The sequence below is a fragment of the Neofelis nebulosa genome, chromosome 11 (assembly GCF_028018385.1).
Source record: "Neofelis nebulosa isolate mNeoNeb1 chromosome 11, mNeoNeb1.pri, whole genome shotgun sequence".
NCBI classification, from domain to species: Eukaryota; Metazoa; Chordata; class Mammalia; order Carnivora; family Felidae; genus Neofelis; species Neofelis nebulosa.
The window spans coordinates 70,194,074-70,216,432 of NC_080792.1; the positions used below are offsets into that span (position 1 = coordinate 70,194,074).

At 51.0% G+C, this 22,359-nt stretch overlaps 1 long non-coding RNA gene across 1 annotated transcript; it reads left to right on the forward strand.

Annotated features, from left to right (window-relative positions):
- Positions 1 to 9,630: 9,630 nt before the first annotated feature.
- On the forward strand, positions 9,631 to 21,443 carry LOC131490600 (uncharacterized). The gene is made up of 2 exons (XR_009251142.1): positions 9,631 to 10,250; positions 21,191 to 21,443. It is a non-coding gene; the product is annotated as an uncharacterized LOC131490600 (long non-coding RNA).
- Positions 21,444 to 22,359: the final 916 nt, after the last annotated feature.

The window sequence follows — 22,359 nt, forward strand, 5'->3', positions numbered from 1 at the left end:
AGGATCTCATGCTATGCCCCGAAGGGGGTGGGTTCTGCCAGCTTTGCCTGAGCTCACTTCCTATAGCCTTGGGAGCTTCTGAAGAGGGAGGGAACAAGCAGAGTGTGGTTTCTGGGATTCATACACGAGACTGTTGGGTGCATATGGGCAGGGGTGAGAGATGAGGGTGCAGGGCTCTGGTTTCTGTTCAGAAACCCTTGTCCTGGGCAAGCTGGTGCTACTCATTTTTCATGCATAGAGAGGCAAGTAGCATCTGGATGCCTAAATAGGGGATCGTCTTCTCCTTACTGATTTTGTCTCTGATGATAATCTCCCATTGGGATCTGAGATGTTCAGTGACACAGGGCGAGAGCAGGCAATGGCAGAGCAAGCACTCCCAGGCATGCTTGATGCTCACAACAGGCTGAGGGTTTATCCTTCCTCCTTCTCAAAACTGAGAAAAGGGAAGCTCTGGGAGTTGAGGAAGTGACCTTGTCAAGATCACAAGGTTACCCAGTGGCAGAGGAAAGATAAGCATGCAGACCTCCTCCCATCTGGTCTTCCCTCTTATCTCACCAGCTTCATTTCTTGCCACTCTTTCCCCAGGGCTTTGCCCAGCACCAGTTGTGAGCTATGCACACCTCCCACCCACCCTGCAGTTTCTCATCTCCACACTGTTGAACATGCTAGTTCCTCTTTTGGAGGTCCTTTTCCCTTTCTGGAAAGCTCCAAGATGTATCTGGAGACTTAGTTAACACATCCTCCAGGCTGCCTTCCCTGATACCCCACAGTGAAGAAATGCCTCGCCTGTTTCTGCCCTGTATTTGTGCCATTTATATTTATTGTTGTAATCTCCTAGCGTGTACCTCCAAGTATACTGGCATGCTTGAAGGCAGTATCTATATCCAATTTAGCTCTGTGTCCCTAGAGCTTCACGCAGATAAATATTTCTTGAATGAATAATGAATTCGGAATTGTAAATATTATTCTCATAACTTTTTTGCTAAAGTAGCAACCACCATATTAAGCTGTCTCCTTCAGTACCAGGCATGGAAACAGAGACATGGGGGTACCGATGTCCTATTACAGTGATGCTCTGCTGAACTGAACATTTTTCTTTATCCTGTTCCAGGGCCACGTGACTCCCTCATTAAGCAGATGAGATGGGCCCACCTCACTCCCCGGGAAAGCAACGTGCCCTCACTTCCTTGGGCTGTCACCAGCCGTGTGATGAAGCTAATATCTTCTCAATTATATCCTTTCTAATTGAAATATTAATTATAAATACTTCTCCTAATTTTCTAATGAAATATCCCTGTCTCAAAGTCCATCAACCTTAGGACCAGGAGGGGATGGAGATGACAAATGACCCAGAATCCCTAGAAATCAGTTGGAGGATTCAAGGCAGCTTTCTTGCTTGCACAGTCGTTGGCCTCAAGCTGGGGTACCGGGATACTTGTCTGCACAGCCAGGGGCTTGCTCGTGTGACCTTGGACATGCCCATGGCCTCTTCTGGGCTTCCATCTCTCCATCTATAACACAGAAATAAATGTGTTCTCTACCTCCCAGGACTGCTATGAGAGGGCCCCACGCTGTGCCGGGCATACACCAAATGCTAGCCGTTGCTGTTACTAGAGATAGAGCCTCTGGAGCCTGAATGCCTGGGTGTCAGTCCCGGGCTTGCCTCTTCACCAGCTAGGTGACCTCAGAGCAACAACCCGATGTTTCTGACTCTCTGTTTCCCTCGTTGCCATAGGGGATGATAATAGCTCCTCCTTCACAGGAGCATGAGGATTAAGCAATAATAAATGTAAGCCAGTGCTTAGAATAGTGGCAGATTACGCCCAGGCAGTACTCGGTAAATCATGGCCATGTGGAGGCTGTGGTTGCCTTTATTATCTTTTTTTTTTTTTTAAGTTGCCTATTCTGGATTTTGAAGAAAAATTCTAAAATATCAGAAACAAAAGAGAAGTCGGGAATTATGGGAAGAGGTCCCTCCCCATTTCTCAGCTGGGCAGACTGAGTGGTTAGGCCAGTTGCTGGAGGTCACAGGCCCCAGGTAAAAGCAAAGTCTCCCTGGCCCCTGCCTCCTGCTTCTGAGTCCATGAATGGGAGGTGGCCGCATGGAGCTGGGGTGGGGGAGAGAGCAGACAGATTGATCTCGAATCTGCTTTCAACTTTTCTCTGAGATATCTCTGCCCCATAGGAGCTGAAGGCTTTCATTTGTTACTGGTTACCAAGACTTTCCTCTTCAAAGGAGCTGCTCCCGCCTCTTGGGTGTCACTCACCCCCAGGAAGCCCAGGGTTCCAGACATAGCTCCTCTTCTTACTCCAGGACTGAGAAATGAAGGGGACGCTGGGGAAGCATTCCCAGCCACCTTGAGGGTGAATTTGACCCCGGGAAACAAGTCAAGACACAAGAGGAACAAGCAATTCCTGAGTGCATTCCACGTGAGCCAGTGGGGAGTCCTGCCCGGGCTGGAAAGCACATTCTGTTTGGAAGATGGAAACAAACAAATCAGTAGTTAAAAGGTGATGAAATAGAGGGGGCTGGGTGCGGGGGCCCTATCTATGAGGAGGACAGAGAAGACTAACCTACTACTGCTCACACAGTGCCATGGGCCCCCATTCAATCCCCAAACGGACTTCTCCCAGGAGCCTAAGGGTCAGTAGGGAAATTAACTCCTGGTGGTTCACCCAAATATCCCAGAGTTCCTAAGGTGAGTTTGTAGACCAGCTTCCCTCCCACCCTCACCCCCTGGGAGAAAGCCTCAGCATCCTTTGTGTTTGCATTCAAATTCTGAATTCTCCCTTGGCTTAGAGATAAGCCAGGGTGACTTTGGGCAACTTATTTAACCTCTCTGAACCTTGGCTGGTTATACCAATACCCAACTCACAGGGTTGATAGGAAGAGACCATGAGATCAAATATTAAAAAAACAAAAACAAACAAACAAAAACACATAGCCATGGATCAAACCTGTTAGCGATTCTTTTTCTTTATCCTTTTTGTCTCCTTCCCTCTTTTCCCCATTCCCCGATCTTTTACCTCTTCCTCTTCATCCTTTTTTCTGTGCCCTGTTCCTCCCCCTCTTGCCTCTTCTCCTCCTTCTCCTGCTTGACTCTCCCCCCTTTTCCTCCAGGTAAATACCAGAATAGATTTTACTGGAACAAGGCTAAGAACCCAAATGCCCTCAAACTATCTCCCAATGGCCAGGGCAAGACCATGCTCTGCCCAGGTGAGCTGAGCAAGAAAGTTTGTCTGGGAGACACTGCTGGCCAGCCTCCCGGTGGTAGATGGGCGGAGGGCTCTTGGCTCCATTTCCCTGGCACTGAGAGGGTGCCCGAATCGGCCTCCCTGCTGCCCAGTGGGCCTCCTTTCCCTCCAGCACGTTGGAGGACAAATACATTATGGGCATATTGTGGTGGAGCAGGGCAGGGTTTGGAGGTTACTCGCAAGAGGCTGGAACAAAGGCATATTGCTTCTAACTTATTTTAACAGTTTTCAGTAACATAATTTTCAGTTCATTTGGCTATCAAAAACACGCTTTCCCCCCCTTTCATTTTACCAAAAAGGTGAAGCAGATCTAGGCTGTGCTGGGGGTGCTAGCGGTTTGGTATATATATATGTGTGTATATATATATATATATATATATATATATATATTTTATTTTTTTATTATTTTTTTTAATCCCCCCTAATTTCTCCATGCTGTGGAGAATTTGTCACACGCACAGGTCTGTTTGATTTCATTAAACAGAATATTTAAGCATAAAAATTGTTTAATCGCCTTGTGTCATTATGAGATGAATTTCATTTTGCATACATTTGCATATTTCATCAGAATTAAGGCTGCTAATATGCAAATGAGAGACAGGTTGCGGCTGAGGTGTTTATTGTAATAGCTGCAGGCTGTTCCACTTGGACAGCTTTCTAGGTGGTGGGGAAGGAGGGGAGGGAGGACTCGGGGTGGCTCAGAACACTTCAGGAAGCCCGTGCGGGTCTCTGGGGCAAAGATGGGTGGGCATAGCCCGCCTCCCCGCCCTGGGAAACTGACCAATCAGAGCTGGTGGGCTGGGGAGGCGGGAGGAGGCCCAGCTGTCTGCCCCAGAGGCTCCTGGGAGCTGGTGGGTACCAGTGCTGGGGTGAGGGACCTGGGCGAGGTTGGGGCCAGGCGGTTGGCCCAGATGCCCCTCGGGATGGGCAGATGACATTCTGGACGCCTCCACTGCCTTCTCTCCTGGTGCTGCTGCTGGTGTTTTTCATTCCCTTTGTTTTCTCCATGGCTTTGTTTCAAGCCCTATTGAGTTTCTTTTTACCCCTTATTTCTTGCTCTTTGTTTTGGCTTTGTGTGTTTCCTCCTGCGCTTCCCTCCACCCCAAATGGGCTGGCATCCTTGTGTATTGTCTTCTTTTTTTCCTCTGCTTCCTGCCCCCTTTGTGCTGTTTCCCAGCCTGCCTTGCTGACTCCCCTACTCTCCTTTGCTCCTGCCTCACTTCCTCCTTCCTCCTTCCCGGCCCCCTCTCCCCCACCTCCCCGGCTATCCTGGAGGGCATCCACAGCCAAGAATGGCTTGAGGTGAGGACAGAATTAGGCGGAGGCCCTGTCCCTCCATCTGAAATCTTTGATGAGTCCCTGCCCTCATTCGAAGGTCAGAGATTAGATACGTACCATTTTTCTCTCGAGGGCCAGCTCTGCTGATCCCCAGGAGAGCCAGTTCTAAGTGCCCCCCCCCGCAAGTGGCCCCCCAGGCACAGACCGAGGAGAGAACTCAGTATTTGGTGTGTAATGAGCCGGCTGCGAGGTCCAGGAGTAGTTTGATACAGATGCCATTTTCAGAAGAAAGTGGCACAGATACTCCCTGTCCCCTCCTGTTCTGGACAGCCGGTGACAGGCTCACTAGTGCTGCAGAGGTGACAGGGCGATTTGGAAAAAGACCATCCTTACAGAGCAAAATTGAAAGGCGGCTTGAGCCAGGCACTGGCCTGATCAAACCAACCCCCTTCCCTAGGCCTCAGTTTCCCCATCGATCTCTTGCAATTCTCCAGAGACTTCGCTAGCAGCTGCAGGCAGGGGATGATTTAGGAAGGGCATGATATGTTCATTAAATCAGCCACTGTTTATTGAGCACCTACTGTATGTTGGACACTCTGAGCACTGGATACAGCCCTGAACTAGACAGGGCCCCTGCCTTCCGGCAGCTGACATTTGTGGGGGGTGGGGGAGGTGGGGAAGGCAGACCACAGGAGGAAAAAAAACAAGATCACGTCAGGCAGTAATAAATGCCAGAAGTGGGGCTAGACCTCCCCCACCACCACCTTTCCACTGCTTTCTGGCTCATTTTCTGGGCCACACCTCCCACTGGCCTGTGTCCCCTTCCTTCCAGATGACCCAGAGGACTCTGCAGAGATACGTTGGGGGTTTTTTTTTGCCCAGACTCTTCCAGCATCTCCCCAGAGTTGGTAGAGCAGCATCTGTGGGGTTAGGGGAACCCCCCGCTGCTCCCCCCCCCTCCCCCGCCAGATTAGCTGTTTAGGCCTGTGTTTTAGAGCCGGAGCAATTAAAGCAGAATTAATTGGCCAGTAGGCAATCACCTTCCAATCCGAACAGAGAGCTAGCAGGGAGGGTGTGTTTTGCTGAGTCAGCAAACTGTACACAATGCTTATCGACCAGGGGCAGAGGGGAGGGGGTGGCTAGGGGAGGGGGTGGCTAGGCGAGCAGGTGGGAATCGGATGCGTCCCCCTACTCCTCGTCCCCAGCCGAGCACAAGGGCCAGCCATCAGGCTCCTGGGCATCTCTGTGGGGAATCCAGCTTTGCTGGGCGTGGGACTTTCCGGAAGAGAACTTTGCCTTCGCAACTTTGAGAGGCCCAACCCGGGGATGTTTTGCAATTTGATTTAATTTTTAATATCTTTATTCTCTTCCCAATAGCAAAAGCAATGCATCCCGTATTGACTTTTTAAAAATCAAATATTGCAAATATGTACAGCTTCGAAAGCCCTATAAAATGATACGTCTGCATATATATTAGCATTTGATAAGGGGGTGAAATCTGCAGGAATATACGGCAAACTGTCAACAGCAGTTAGCCCCGGTGCGCGCGTGAAGGGGGACGTAAAGAGGGCTTGGTTACATGTAATGCATTTAAAGGAAAATCAAATGGGCACCAAGATGGATCATGTTGCTTCTTTTTGTTGTTATCGTGGATTATGTCATTTTGTTTTTAGCATTATGAAAACCAAGCGTGTTCACGGTGAAGGGGAAAAAAAGAAACCCACGCAGACATGTACGAAAGACTCCTACGCCCCATTCCCTCCTTCCTAACCGAGAGTGGTGAGCCAGAAATGGAATCCTCTGGAGGGGAAAAGTGTGGCTCCTGGGCTGGAGTTCAGGCTCCTCTGCCTGCTGGCCGTGTGACTCTCTCCAAGTCACTTGCCCGCTCCGGGCCTCAGTGTCTTGAGCTGTAAAACGGAGAAGAGACACAGTGGCTACCTCAGCCTCCCGAAAGAATCGCACATAAAGAACTTCCCACAGTGCCTGGCGTACCCTGAGCGCTCACAGAATAGGAGCCATTAATATTGGTTACTGCCAGCGCTTCTGGCAAAGTGCCAGGCACACAGGTTTTTACAGGAACTTGGCTTATCACGTTGGAGCTCTCCAGGATGCGGGGGCCACCGACATCTCTTTCGACTGTGCTACCGCACCCAAGATGACAAGAATAAGGAAGTTCTATTTCCAGGACGCCCGATTCCCTAGAGTCTCAGGAGGTGTCGGGAGATTCTCAGACAACGTTGTTAAAAGACAGTGAGGAGCCCAGAAGAGACGAGAGGTGGTGATAGGGGAAAGAGTAGAAGCAGAGACGGAACCGCTTCGAAGTTGAGGTGACGCGGAAAGCCCAAAGATCCGAGTTCAATTCCCAGCTTTGCCACATCCCATGGGCTTGGGCTCATCCCTTTCCTTGGCTCTCCAGGGCCTCAGTTTCCCCATCTGAGACATGGGACAAGAACAAATAGCTGATCTAGTGCCCATTCACCGATGGGAAAGCATTTTGAATTCGTATCACTCTTTTTTTCTGCTAATGAACTTGTGTATACCATAGTCAGGGGTCAAGGGAGTCGGGGAGAGGTTACTGCGATGGCCATCCAGCTAAGTCTGAGTGTTTGTTTGAGAGTGACAAATGGGGGCCCGCAGGACTCTGGACAGAGGGCTGTGTTGTAGGGCCTCGGAGCTCCCTCTGGAAGCCAGTGGCTGGCTTTAACCACGTGTTCCAGGAAATCCTCTGCCTGAAGGTAAGTGTTTGTATAGGAAGCCAGGGCAGGGCCAGCCAGGAGGGGGCCTGCAGTGATCGTACCGAGGAGGCCGTGAAACCTGAGCGCGGCCTGCCTGCAGTCAGACGGGGGTCACCAAACCCAGACTAAATAGTCTGGCGGGTTGGGCTCTGGGCTGTCTGGAAAATGATCCCAGGATGGAAGGAACAAGTTGGGGAGGGGGCTGGGAGGGGGGCACAGTCCACAACGCAGAGCCCTGTCTCGGTGGCCACTCTGAGGCCACCTCCCCAAGGTAGGGCCTGGCCATGAACGAGATGGAGTTTTTAGCTTTCATTTCGGTTCCTGCTTCTTAATGCGAGAGGGGGAGGTGGGAAGCCGCCGAGGGGAGCCCAGGGCCCTCCTCCGCTTGCCTGCGTAAGGCTTCCGGTTGCACACCTTGTTCTGTTCTTCTGGCCTAGCGCCAGGTCCTCATACCAGAGAAGGCTCTGAGTGCTGCCATGTGGCCTTACGCTGGTTGACTAACCTCGCTGTGCCTTGCCAGACTAGGGACGAGCCTGTGTGCCTATGCCGATCGAGACTGGGGACTTCAAGAGCACGTAGAAGCCTCTGTGTGGCTGGAAGCTGTCCCTTGGATTTAGACCGGCAACGCAAGTACCTGGACCAGGTGCCTGTAGGCGGCGAACAACATAATTGCGCACGGCAGTTCTGGGCAGGAGCATGAAATGAGTAAGGCCTCCCACATTACTGAGCACCTGCTCTGTGCCAATCACCACCCTCAGTGCTCTAAATCTCACACCGCCACGAGGAGATGGGTGTTCTTTCCCTCTTCTTCCAGGTGAGGAAATTGACACAGCCGGGAAATGACAGCACTGGGGTTCAAGCAGAAGTCCCCCCCGCCCCGAAAGCCCTCTCCACCGCACCTCATGGGCTCATTAATCTCCATGCATGCCGATATTTCCTTCTCAGGCATTGGACTCGGACTGAAACAGCACCTCTTGAGTTCACAGCAACACTATCCCCAATAGCCAACAATCCAAGTGTCCATCGGTGGTTAAACAAACTGCGGTATGTCCATACAGTAGATTATGACTCAGACTAATTAGGAAGGAAATTCAGACACCTGCTACAACACGGATGAACCTTGAAGACACCTTGAAGACAAGATGAACCTTGAAGACAAGATGAACCTTGAAGACGAGATGAACCTTGAAGACGAGATGAACCTTGAAGACGAGATGAACCTTGAAGACAGTCATGCTAAGTGCACTAAGCCAGACACAAAGGGACAAACACTGTGTGAGTCCACTTATACGGAGTACTTAGCAGAGTCAAATTCATCGACACAGGAAGTAGAATTGTGGGTGCCAGGGACTGGGAGGAGAGGGGGATGAAGGAATTATAATTTACTGGGGACAGTTTCTTTTTTGGGAGAGGAGCAAGTTCTGGAAAAGGAAGGTGGTGATGGCTGCACAATAGTGTGAATGTATTTGGTGTCACTAAACAGCACGCTCAGAAATGGTTAAAACGGTGGGGAGCGGGCCGGGGTGGGGGGGCGGCAGGTGGCGCCTGGGTGGCTCAGTCGAACGTCCAACTTCGGCTCAGGTCACGATCCTGTGGTTGGTGAGTTCGAGCCCCGCATCGGGCTCACTGCTGTCAGCACAGAGCCTGCTTCAGATCCTCTGTCCCTCCTTCTTTCTGCACCTGCCCCACTTGTGCTGTCTCTCTCTCTCAAAAATAATAAATAAAATATCTTAAAATGGTTAAAACGGTAAATTTTACCAGTAAAGTAGTGCAATGGAAAAAAATGCTTCTTCAGGGAAGCATTGAGGGAAGGGTTTGTGGCTCCCCACTCCCCTCCCCCGACGAGGCTGCTCCCACAGAGGCCTTTGCTCATCTGCACCCCCAAAACCACGGGTTTCGTTATCTCCAGGCTCCCTTCTGGGCCCAGAAAAGACGGTGGCCTTGCCCGCCCGCATGACAGCAATGTGAGGCAACCGCTGCACACGCCAGGCGTTGGGAAGATAATTCTAAAGGAATAAACACCCAACTGCAGATAAACAAGAATACTGTCTGTTTAAATGTAATCTGATTAGAAAAGAGAGTTTTCACTGGGGACTATAAAAAATCCGGTTTGCCAAACCACACTGGAAAAGCTCAAGCTTGTGGTGCTTGTCTTGTGGGCGAAGCACAAACGCCCGCAGTTTCTTCTGGAAATCCCGGAGAAGCCCCTCGGCACCTCCTCCAGGCTTCAGCGCTTACAGAGCATGAGCGCCTCAACCAGGGAACGGCGACCTCGCTCTGTTCCCTCTGCGGATCTGAACACAGAGCACGTTGTTCTCCAACCCTTCCCAGGACGCGGGGGCCTGGCTCTGGTTCACAAGCAGATGGCCGCGAAATCCAGAGGTGGCCCGGTTATCATGATGCCTGGGTCCCCCCATGAGAACCCCATGAGGCTCTGAGGTCCTTTCCAGACCTCAGAGCACCTCGCTGTGCTCCAGGTGGTTCTGGAGACTTCCTGCAGAGCCCCGGCATGTACAGAGAGATGGGACATCCTGAGCCCAGTTCAGAGTTGGTGAAACTGAGGTCTGAACAGGGACTACGAGACCCTTGACCTGGAGAACACGTCCATCCAATTTTCCGATGTTTGTGAGTACTTGCGGGCGTGGGGCTGGGTGCTGGAGATACAGTGTCTGGAGAGTGTGCTGCTTTTAGGTATCTTTTATCTGAGTCCAGGGGTGGAGACAAATGTGTAAACTCTCCCAAGTAAAAGCAAACTGGGAACCGGGAGAAAGGCTGAGAAACGGAGGAAATGGGAGCGCGGAGGGCTGATATAAGAAGAATGCTTGATCTCCTCTGGGGAGGCCTTTGTGCAAGGCTTCCCTGTGTGTCCTCCGATTAAGGCTCCTGATAAACAGGCTGAAATCTGATCATGGGGAGGAGGCAGAGAACTTTCCAGACGGAGGGAGCACCACGTGCAAAAGCTGGTATGGTGGACCAAGCAAGGTAAGCAGCCACAGCCAGAGAGAAAAGGTCACTGTGGCCACAGAACCCAAGCGGGAGGCGGGGCCGGCTAGCCACGCCTCCGCTCCAGGGACTCTAGCCGCGCCCCCTGCACCAGGGCTGAGGCAGGGCCCAGGGAGCGTGTGTTTTGAAAACACTGCACTCTTTGCTGAGTGTGCAGTGCGTGGAGGGAGCTGGAGGGCAGAAGAGAGATATGTTGAGGGCTACTATAGGCATCCAGGCAAGAGGCGACAGTACAGGTGGGCCCGGCACAGAGGAGCAGCGAGGATTGGGGAGGAGAAGTGGGATTTAAGCAGGAAATCTCTGGACCCTTGCTGGTGATGGGGGAGAGGGGGCTAGGGGGAGAAGGGGTGCAGGGAAGCCAGACTACCGTGATGGGACCTTGGGAGAGGAGGCATGGGGACGAGGGGAGAGGAAGAATCTACAATCACAAAATGCTTCTGGAGGCGGGCTAGTCAGTGCCCTGTTCATTTGCAGATGGGGAAACTGGGGTACTTAAAAGCAATGTGCCTCTTCTAATGCAGTGAGGTTGCTGCCAAGCTGGGAGCAGAATTCAGGTCCCATATGATGGATGATTAGACATCAGCTACAATCCAACCAGGTGGAAAACCTCATTCATTCGTTCATTCATTCATTCATTCATTCATCCATGCTTTGGTTCATTCTTTCATTCGTCCATTCATTGTCCCATTTTTTTCATTCAATAAACATTTTGTATTCCATTTCCATAGAGATGGAATATGGAGATGAACGCATCCCTCTTCCGGCTCTCAAGGATTTCTTGGTGGGGAAGACAGACACACAGACTTGCCATCATAACCAGGATGGGTGAGGATCCAAGGGGGATCCACTCCACCCCACGGGAAGCACAGAGAGAGGAGTATTCATCCTGCCTTGGGGGTGCGTCTCCAGAAGCTTCAAGAAGGAGGTGGTGTTTTGAGCTGACTCTCTCAGTCTGTGCTTGCTGGGCGTCCAGGGCAGGGAAGCAGAGTCAGGCATCAGGTGTGGCAGGTGCGAGGCTCAGGGCCAGGAAAGTGCACAGGGCACATTCGGAAGTGGAAGAAGCAGGAGTGTCAATGGAGGGTAGAGGCAGGAAGCAGGGCTGGCCAGGGGCCCGGGTCAGATAGGAGTGTGGTTCTCAGGTAAACCTCCCTCAAAGCCAGGACCAGCCCTGCAGCTGGAGGCTTTGCTCGTTGTTAACTGGGAGCGTCCTTCTGCACAGTAAAACATTAACATCCTCCGGGATACAAAAACGGTGGGACCCTCATTTGCTTTTCCCGTGGGCTGTGACACTACCTCATTTAACTGAGAGGCAGCTGAGGGTTCTGGGTGACCAGGGCACTCGGGAACACCCTGAGTCTGGGTACAGACTCCAACTCCATGCAACCCTGGATAAGTCACCTTACTCTCTCGGTGTCCTCACCGGTAATGTGGGGGTAAGTCCAGGATTGGGGAGACGAACACGTGCACAGTGTTTAGAAACGTCTCATGGAATGTTAGCTGTGTGTCTTGACTTCACAATAATCCAGGAAGAAACATGCTTCTACCATCATCTCTAAAGATGGGAAAGTTGGGGCCTTAAAAAGAATATAACTTGACCAGAGTTTCACAAACAGAGGTGGGTAGAGCTGGGAAATGAACCCAGGTCCCGGGTTCTTAAGTATTCCGCTATTCTGAATCTGATCTAAATCTTTTTTTTTTAATTTTTTTTAACGTTTATTTATTTTTGAGACAGAGACAGAGCCTGAACGGGGGAGGCACAAAGAGAGAGAGGGAGACACAGAATCTGAAGCAGGGTCCAGGCTCCGAGCTGTCGGCACAGAGCCCGACGTGGGGCTCGAACCCACGGACCGTGAGATCATGACCTGAGCTGAAGTTGGACGCTTCACCGACTGAGCCACCCAGGCGCCCCTAAATCTTTTTTTAATGTTTATTTATATTACAGAGAGACAGAGTGCAAGTGGGAGAGGGGCAGAGAGAGAGGGAGACACGGAATCTGAAGCAGGCTCCAGGGTCCGAGCTGTCAGCGCAGAGCCCGATGTGGAGCTGAAACTCACCAGCACTGAGATCATGACCTGAGCTGAAGTCCGATGTTTAACCGACTGAGCCACCCAGGTGCCCCCTGATCTAAATCTTAAGGTCAAGGCTACAATCAGGGGATTCTAGATCAGGGAATCCAGTTTCAAGCTGGAGAAGGATGTACTCGGCCTCCGTCAAAGCAGGGCGGGCATTGTCATCAGGCACATCCAGGGACAAGGGGCTTGGCATCTGGGCCACACAATTGCTTTTCCAGAACTGGCTTTGGAGCCGGCGGCTCTGAGGTTGACTCCAACATCTGTCCTTCTCCGCTGATGCCTTTGGGCCAGGCTGCATCTCGGGATCCTCGTCTGTAACGTGGGCACACCAATGCCAGGTTTGCAGAATTTGACTGAATTGGAGGCAACATACGCTTAGCGTCGGGCACACAGTAGGCCTACAGTTAATAGGAAATACCGCTCGTAACACCAACAAGAGTTGATATTCGAGGACGTCTTTTTCTGGGCCGGGCGCTGTGCCGGCGTTATGCGTCCTGAGCTCGTAGCATAACTCAGGTAAAATGTGCAAAAGTGCTTTATAAAGGGTGAAGTCCCGCGCGCACACACAGGACCCCCGCGGAGTCATCGAGTGTCTCCGGGACCTCCTTAGGAGCAGGGACCCTGTACGTGGAGACTTCACAGTCACCACCGCGCATGGTGGGCGGCCCGGCTCCCCACCCGAAAAGTACTCATTTGTTAGAATTCGAGACCCGCGCGCTGTAGCAAAGTCCTCGGCTGCTCCAGCAGGGCACAGATGAGGCACCCGTTGGGTTCTTTTCAAGTTCCAACAGCACGTAATGACGGCCTTTTCCTCCATTCATAAACCACATATGGAATTAATAGCCACTGGAATCAAACCAGACCAGGCTGGGTTTATTCGCCAGAAACAATGAGACGTTAAGAAACCAAGGCCGGGAGAGGCAGGGAAGGGCTTTAACAAGCTTCTAGGTGGGATTTTTTTTTTATCCCCCCTCCCTGTTTACTTTATTGAATCTGGTCCTCGCTGATTTGGTTACAGCCTGTGATTTCAGCTTATGATTCAATAAGCCATTTGAAAGCTTGTAAATAGCACGGTTCTGCTATCTGCTCCCTCCTCCCCAAGGGGGTTGCCACTGAGCAAAGGGGGAGCTTGCTCCCCCTCGCAGCTGGTTGGGCGGCCCTTGGAGGGAGGTTCTGAAGCGGGGGATGCTGAACCGAGTGGATCCAGGGTGGGGTCTTGACCGTTGGAAAAGGTGGACTCAGCCTCAAGCAATGACTGGAAAACAGGGAGCAGCCAATAACATGAGGATTTCCTCCACTCCTGACATGACCTTGTCTGGGCATTGCTGACCTTCCTTATCACAGCCTGGGTTGGGGACCCCACCGGTACAAGCCTGGCCAGCCCCTCGGGAGCCCGTAAGGGCCATCACAGAGACTCGGACTCATAGATTCTGTGAGTTCTCACAGCCAAATATCCCAGAGCTCCCTCGACACTCCCCTGTGTCCCTCCCACACCTCCTCCGCCTGCCTCAACCCCCTGCTCACTGGCTAGCCTGCCAGGAGGAGGAGGAGAGACACATGGAACAGGACCCCACCCCCAGCAAGCCCGGTCTGGAGCAGAGCCCTGTGCAGACCAGTGGATGCACACATGGACTCCGACAAGATGAGCCCCAGACAAATAACTGCTCAGTAAGATATCGTTGACGCGATGCACTGATTTGGGGGTGGTTTGTTCCGCAGCCGTAACTAACCAATATATCATCCGCTAGGGGCTTTTCAGCTGTGTTAACCAAACGACCAAATGAACAGGTGAATGGCGCACGTCACTGAATCTTCGGGTCCGGGAGCTGGAGAGGTCTTAGCAGTGGGATTCCGTGCTTTGGGGGTCTCTGGGGCTTAAATTCCTGGAGCAGAAGTTAGGCATGAGTCTCTCCAGGGAAGCAGCGTGGTCGGTGCAGAAAGTCCATGCTGATCTTTGCCCCATCCCGGGGCTGGCACCAGGCAGCTGAGTCCGAGGGAAAGTAGGAGCTGAGGGGTAAGCAGCCAGGACACCTCCTCATGACTCCCATGCCCACAGGGAAAAGCCCAAATGCCGTGGAGGGACCTCCAGGCTCTAGCTTTCTATATCTTGTGGCTTCTTGTACATATGCTTATACAGCACCACAGTCCCTAAGGAGGGGCACACAAGTCTGCCAAATGGTCTCCAAACACACCAAGCTTTTTCATGGATCCCTGCCTTTGCTCCTACCATCTGCCTTGCCCGATATGCCCTTCCTCCTTTTAGCTACCTCATGAACTCCTACTTACACTGCAAAACCCAGCCAATATAGCCCTCTTGTGAAGTTATCCCCAACCTTAGCTTACTCTTCCGTTGATACTGAAGTAATTCAACAGCATGTCAGATCACACCCCATTCTCCCAATTAGACTGTGAACTCCTCCCAAACATGTTCAATATAATTGAAGACGGATGAATGAATGAATGAATGAATGAGTTATCAGTGTGGGTACTTTTCTAATAAACAGGATGGCTCTGCAAAAATACCATGGGTTCAGATGCAGATCATTGTTATTCCATGACACTAGGCTCAGGTCTCAGTTTCCCCGTCTGTAAAGTGGGACCCCAGAGTGATGATGTAATGGCATTCCACGCCCAGGGGAAGGACTCTCTCTCTCCACTTTTTCAGAGGACTCAAAGCCCTCCTCTTCTGGGGGGTCCCTGCCTCCTGGGCCTCCTTTCTGGGACCTCTCCCAGAGGCGAGAGGTCCCAGGAGGATGGGAATCAGAGGGAGGCCGGAGTTCAAGATTCTCTGAAGGTAGCTTTCTCTGTATGAGAAGATCTCTGTGAGCAGTGTGATAGCATCATCATACTCTAACGAGGACCTTCCATTCATTATCTCACAGCAGTCCGATTATCCCCATTTTACAGATGAGGACACTGAGGTTCAGGGAGGTGACAGGACCTGGCAAGATTGCTTTCTTGGGTGCTCCCTCTCTCTCCTCCGTGTTCTAAGGATCTTTTATCTTTGACCTTGTGTCTCTGTGCAGCTAGTCTTGGGGAAACCATTTTTTTATTTGGAACTGATCTCAACGAACCCACGGTTTGGGTTTCCCGGGTTCCTGACTGCTCCCCAGAGACCAAGGGGGAGAGGGTGGGAAGAAGGACCCAAAAGGCTTGCAGTGGACTTAGTGAGGCATTTTTGTATGTATCAGCACACTGTGATGGGTTGTCCCCACTTCCCAGATTCCCGCACTTGACGGACATTTCTTCAGTGCCTAGTGTTCTCCAGGCTCTGTGCCGGGAGGAGGAGCTGCTGAAATGAATGTCACTGTTGTGCCCCCAAGAGCTTCCCAGTCTGATGGCTGAGGCAGCCGAGAAAGCAAGCTTCTAGAGGCTGTTTATCTAAAGACAGTAGTCAATGACACTTGGGAGTGGGAAGCCATTAAGGCATCATCCCGATGCCAACTCCAGTCAATGGCTCATGGCTGCCTGGGGCTCCAGGGCTTGAGAAAAAAGGTGCTGTGATTGATTAGCAATGTCTGCCAGGTGCATGGCTAAGACAGTTCTGGCCTGTGTGCCCGTGATGTGCCCGTTATCTGCCACCCCTGCTTGAGAGAATGCAACCCTTACCATCGGGGCAGCAGCCAACCTAGTCAGTAGGCTTGGAGACAGCCATGAGCACTGGAGGTTTCTCCAATCCCGATCCGAGTGTAGGCCATAGAGTCTTGGAAGGAGGAGGAAGTCTGCCCCTGGGAGAATCTAGAAGGCTCTTCAGAGGTACTGACAAGGGAGCCAAGTGCAAAGGGTAAGATTTTAACACGTATAAGTGGATCCCACTGGCATTTTTTGAGCACTTGCTGTGTTCCATGTATTTTCCAGGTGGGGAAGAGAGCAGAGAGGGCCTTCCAGGCAGCCTGACCAGCCAAAGCAACGGCACAAGGGACGTCTTGGATGCAGTATGGCAAGGGTGACCAGAGAAAGGAGTGTGAGGACAGCTGGGAGGGGCAGCTTGTGAAGGTTCTGGAGAGCGGAGTGCGGCTTTCATCCCACAGACCCTGGGAGCAAGGGGCGGGAGGACCTTGCACTTGAGCACAATTTCTCTGGCTCCTTACTAAGGGGCCACCCGTGAGGGGGTAGCTGCCAGGCTGAGGAATCTTTTCCCCGAGTGTTCTCACCAGGCCAGAGGACCAAGCTCTTGCAGCCATGGGGACGTGCTGCTATTTTAAACCACCTGCTAACGCCCGCCTGCCTCCCCCGCTTCTGCCTTGACATGTGGCTCCTGTGACAGAGAGCCCAGTGTTGCCCCAGGAGACAACGCTGGGCAACTGGATGCAGATGGAACACCCAGGCAGGGGACAACTGTAGGGGCCCCAAGCACCCTCCCACCCCTAGCACCTGGCTTCCTTGACCCGCCAGCCTTGGGAGGGCCAGGGAACCCCACCTGCCTGCCCGGTTCAGGCAAGGCAGGCAGACTGGGTCTCTCGTAGCCTCGCAGTGTGATTACTAAAGTAAGGCTCTTATCAGAGCCTCAGTTCCTTGTCTGTAAAATGGGTATGATGACGATACAATCGGGGCGGTGGGGGAGCTCTTTATGAGGCGTCTAGCACAGTGCCTGGAGTGGAGATGGAGAAGACGCCCAAGAAGGGGAGAATGCTTACGCTAGCCCTCACCACGCTCCCTCCCCGCTTCCTGCCTTATTCTTCACCACCTGACATTATGTCGGGTATCTGCTGGACCACGACAGCAAAGATTTTGGATACCTAGCCTCTCTGAACAGTGCCCGATGCATGGTAGGTGCTCCGTAGTTATTGAACAAGAGAATGGTCTTTTTGAAATGGCTTCACTTCTCTGAAAAGCACTTATCTGAGCGGATGAGCATTCATTCAGCCATTCATTCATTCATTCATTCATTTACCCATGGGTCCCCGAGCTCTTACGATGCACCCACACTGTGTGAGGCTCTAAGAACCCAAAGCCCTGCGAACGGGCACGACCCTTGTTAGAGCGTGGAATCAAGATGGCACCCGTTTTCATCTCATGAAGGATCAGATTTCTGATTCTAAAAGTGGACCAGATGATAGACATTTGACCTCAAAAATGGGTGCACCTTTACCCTGTCCCCTTGTCATTCGTAAAGCAAGACCCATAAAGCAAGAGCCACCACCAGATCCAATTGGGGAAGAAGGGGAGGGTGAAGGGGGATGGCAGTCAGCTGTCTAAGCTGGGTGAGGGGAGCATTTGGTGATGGAAAGCCAGGTGTTGTTCCAGCACCCATAGTTCCCAGAGAAATCTGGCCCACCCAGCCTGGTGGGAGAAAGTTAGCAATTCCACCAGCAGGTTCTTGAACACGTCATCCATTGGCAGGACTGAGGTTGACCTAGAGAGAGGGAGACTCAGGAAGCCCTCTGCCTACAGGGTGGGGCTGGGTGCGAGTGGCTTTTCTCAAGCAGGTCCAGACCCCCAGAGATTGATTGGTCCTGGCCCAGATACCACCCTAACCCTTCCCAATTATATTTCCCCAGGCCAACTGCACTCTGACATTTCAACCATAGCATCTACGTCCAAAATTCAAACTTTATATGACAATCCATTTTTAACTAGAGTGTCTGCAGTCAGCCTGGCCTCCAACCCTGGCCCTGGTCTTTATTAGCTGTGTGACCTCAGGCAAATAGCCTAACCTCTCTGTGCCTGTTGTTTTTATCTGTGAAACAGGGTAACAATAGTACCTACTTTCTTGTGTTCACAGGAGGAGAAAATGAGTTGATATATATAAAAGCACTTCAAACAGTACTTGGTACTGTAGACATTGGGTAAAAAATTGCCGTTTAGATTATCACTATCATTTGATTTGCAGACCCTGGTATTATTTAATGAGAAGCCCAATCTAGAGGCTAACAGGTATAAGTCTTTTTGTAAATGTTGTATTTGCTTCGGGCAGTGGGATGAAAGGTTCTGATTTCCAAAAGGGATTGTTCTGGAGATTCCGTCTATGGCAGTATTAGACCTCTACACCCCAGTCATGGGCTCAGGGTGGCGGACAGTTACTCCATCACCCCTCAACACCAGACTTGCCTGTGTGGTTTGCTTTGGCCAATGGGCTATTAACAGACGTGATACAGGCAGTGGCTAGAGATGTGACAGCACCTTTGCCATCAAGGAGCCTCCTCCTCCAGGCTGGGCCCTGGAATGAGACACATGGAGCAGATCTGAGCCAGACCTGCAGTCTGCAGCCAAGCTCCACTGAGCACAGCTGAGATCAGTGCAAGGCTGACCCACCTGCAGACCCCTGAGCAAGAAAAAATAAATATATGTTATTGACAGCTACTGAAATGTGGAGGTCATTTGTTACGCAGCATTATCATGGTAGAAGCTAACCAATATATCTGCTAATGCATTGCCATCAAGGGGTTCTTGTCTTTGAAAGAGACAATGCGTGCAAGATGTTGAGTTCATATAGCAAGCCTTAACTAACTTTCTCCTCCTCCTCCTTCTCCTCCCTCCCTCCCCACAGCACAGCCAAAACTCTGTATTCTCCTAACCTGAGGTCAAGTGCCCTCCAAGGGCCCAGCACATACCCCCACCTGCTTCCCAACCTGCCTCTCCTTGATGTTCTGAAGAAATGAGAAAGAAGTGTTAAATTTGTTCTTGGCTACTTTTCCTTGCAACTCCCAGAGGCCCTGCTTACAAACTGAATCAGTTATCAGCTAGTTAGGCTGGCGGTCCCCGGAGGTGCCGCTTGAATACAGATAGGGACCCATGCATTATTCAGTGCGAAGACGGGGAGAAATGAGCAATGCGTCCAAAGCCAGAACAGCAGTGGCAGTAAGGGAATAATTAGCGAGCTGTCACTTGTCCCTGTCACTGTTTCCTCCCTTAACACATGAGGGAAAATAAAAAAATAAAAAAATAAAAAAATAATTTTTTTAAAGGAAGAAGAAAAAAGGCAGGGAAGATCATCTTGCTTCTCGAGGCAGCTGGTAGGTTAAAATGTGACACATAAAAAGGCTTGAAGCAAGGGCTCTGGTTCAGCTCACAAAAGCCATGGCCTGGGGACCCCCCCCAATATTTTATCGAACTCCCCTTTCTGCTTGATGATTCATGGGCACTGCCCCAGCCTGCCATTCAGATTTTCTGCACGTTTCCATAGCACTGGGAATTAATTTCTCCCCTATAAGGAGGAGGTGGGGATGCTAGGAGGGGGTGGGAGGAAGAGCCGTGAGGGGCAGAGCCACCCCAGCCTGCAAAGGTTTGAGGTGACCTTCCAGGAGGAAACTGGGATAAGGGTTGACAAGATCTGTACTTGGCTCATTTGGGGACTGTGCGATTTGATTATTCATGAGTTTACGCACACAGAAAGAAATCATTTTGTTGCGTGAGTCCTTATCATTTCTTGTGGAAGCTATTTTTATTTATCTATTAATGTCTTGTTAGAATTTTTTTTTCTGTGGCATGTACTGGTTTGTTGCTTGGGGGTGTTGAGCCAGACATGTGAGGGTCTGAGATGTGCTGATGGTGAGGCCAGTTTTCCCAAAGACTTCCTCTCACCTTTCCTCTGGAAAAAAAAAATTACAGAAAGGGTAGTGTTGGGGGGAATAGGGTTGAGAATATTTGCTTGCTTGATTCATGCCTCTGCTTTCCATTAAAAACGAGCTGGTCACCTTTGGGTAGGATCGTTGCTTTTTAAAGTTCTGCTATGAAACTCAACGAGATGGAATGTGGAAGATGCTTTGTGTAAGACGAGGCAGAAAGACTCCCAACTGGTAAACAAGTCACCCTTCTTCATAAAAATCTGTCAGCTCCCTCACCGCATAATGAGGGCCACTCGGGGTTGGAAGATTTTGTCCTCAGAGTCCAGAGAAGAGGACTCGTTTACGAAGCCACTAGCCCAGATTTAGCGAGTCCATGGCATGCAGACCACTGCTTCTTTACCCAGTGCCGGGGGCAGACATCGCTAATCGATCCCAGAACCCTCGACCCACTGCAGACAGCAAAGGATGCCCAAACTCAGAGCTCTGTGCCACATGACCTCCCTCAACCCGCCTCACCCTTTCAGACTCTAGACCACTTTGCACATGTCGTTCCTTTGGCCTGGAATGTTCCTTTCCCCCTGGCTGCCACCCACCTGGGCTGCATGCAACCCCCCACTCCCCCCTGGAGCCTTCAGAAGCAAACCGTCTCAAGTCTTTGCAGGGGAAATTATTCCCTCCCCACTCATGCATCCTTCTCTATGATATCTTCACATTTGCTGTGCATGTTTAGAAATGAATGGCCAGCTTAATTTGCCTTTTCTCTTCTTGATTAGATTGGAGGTCCAGGGGAGAGATTGGGAGATTTCGTCACCTCTCTGTTTCCAGCAGTCGGAATAGAGGTTGACACCTGGAAGGGATCCAGTGACGGTTTGTTGAAGGGAGGAAGGAATGATTTGCTGTGTCTCTGGACAAACGAGGCTCCTCTCTGGGCCTGGTGTTCTGGCATTCAGCCCAAGCTTTGACAGGGGTGACCCGAGCTCTGGGGGCACACATGGGGGACACCACCCAGGCAGCCTCCTCTGTGTCTCTGTCACCAGCCTCGCAAAGCTGATGCTGAGGGGAAAAGCAGGGAGAATCTGACACGGGAGAGTCAAGGCCCTGTGGTCAGTGGGAGAAGGCAGGCAGGTTTGGAATACAATAGCTCATGCTGATGATCCCAGATAAAAACCCTTGGGTCAAGTGTAGGCTGAAATACAGTCCCTAAAGATACCAGGGAGCTACAAATGTTACCTTGTAAGTAAAAAGGCCTTTGTAGATAGGATTAAATTAGGGATGTTGAAATGGGGAGACGATCCTGGAATATCTGGGTGGATCCTAAGTGCCATCACATCTGTTGTAGGAGGGAGGCAGAGCGAGACTGCACACACAGAGGAGAATGTGATGTGACCACAAAGGCAGAAATTGGAGTGATGCAGCCACGAGCCAAGGGAATCAGTAGCCACCAGAAGCTGGAAGAAGCCAGACCCTCCTGTAGAGCCTCTGGACACACCGTGGACCTGCTGACATCCCGATTTTGGTGCAGTGATGCTAATTTTGGGTTCCTGGCTTCCAGAACTGGAAAACAATAAAGTTTGGTTTTCCTAAGCCACCAAGTTGATGGTCATTTGTTGCAGCAGCCACAGAGAAAAAAAGGGGGGGAGAGGAAGGACAGCGGGGCTTGTCTCCCCCAGATGTCAACACCCACTGGGGCTGTGCCTCACCACCCCAGGTGACGTTGTCCCCTGCTCATCCCCGTGTCCCTTGGCGGACAGCAAGGCAACAGCAACCTCAAGCATAGAGGTCAAGAACACTGGCTCTGAAGTTCTGTTTTGTTTTGTTTTTTTAAGTATAATTGATACACAACATTATACTAGCTTCAGGTGTTCAGCGTAATGCTTCAATATTTGTATATATTGTGAAATGATCACCCCGATAAGTTTGGTGAACCTTGGTCACCATATGGTTACAGAATTTACTTTCTCGTGATGAGAACTTTTAAGCTCTGCTCTCTTAGCAACACTTGGATGTTAAACTGTCCACAGGCTGGACTCCATGGGCTCCAGAGATGACCCTCTAAGAGTTGAGCTGAGTGGTGGGGTGCCTGGGTGATTCAGTCGGTTGGGCATCCGACTTCAACTGAGGTCATGATCTCACGGTTCAGGAGTTCGTGAGTTCAAGCCCCGCATCGGGCTCAGTGCTGACAGCTCAGAGCCTGAAGCCTGCTTCAGATTCTGTATCTCCCTCTCTCTCTGCCCCTCCCCTGCTGGTTCTCTCTCTCTCTCTCTCTCTCTCTCTGTGTGTGTGTGTCTCTCTCTCTCTCTCTCTCTGTGTCTCTCTCTCAAAAATAAATAAACATTAAAAAATTAAAAAAAAAAGAGTTGAGCTGAGTGAACGTTATTTGGTTGATACAATGCCATATATCTCATCGACAGCTGGTAAACATTTCCTGGTTTGGACGCTGCAATTGTCTTAATGTTTTGTAGCCAGTGGATTTGAGGAATGGGGACAGTGGTCCCAAATGTTTTGGTG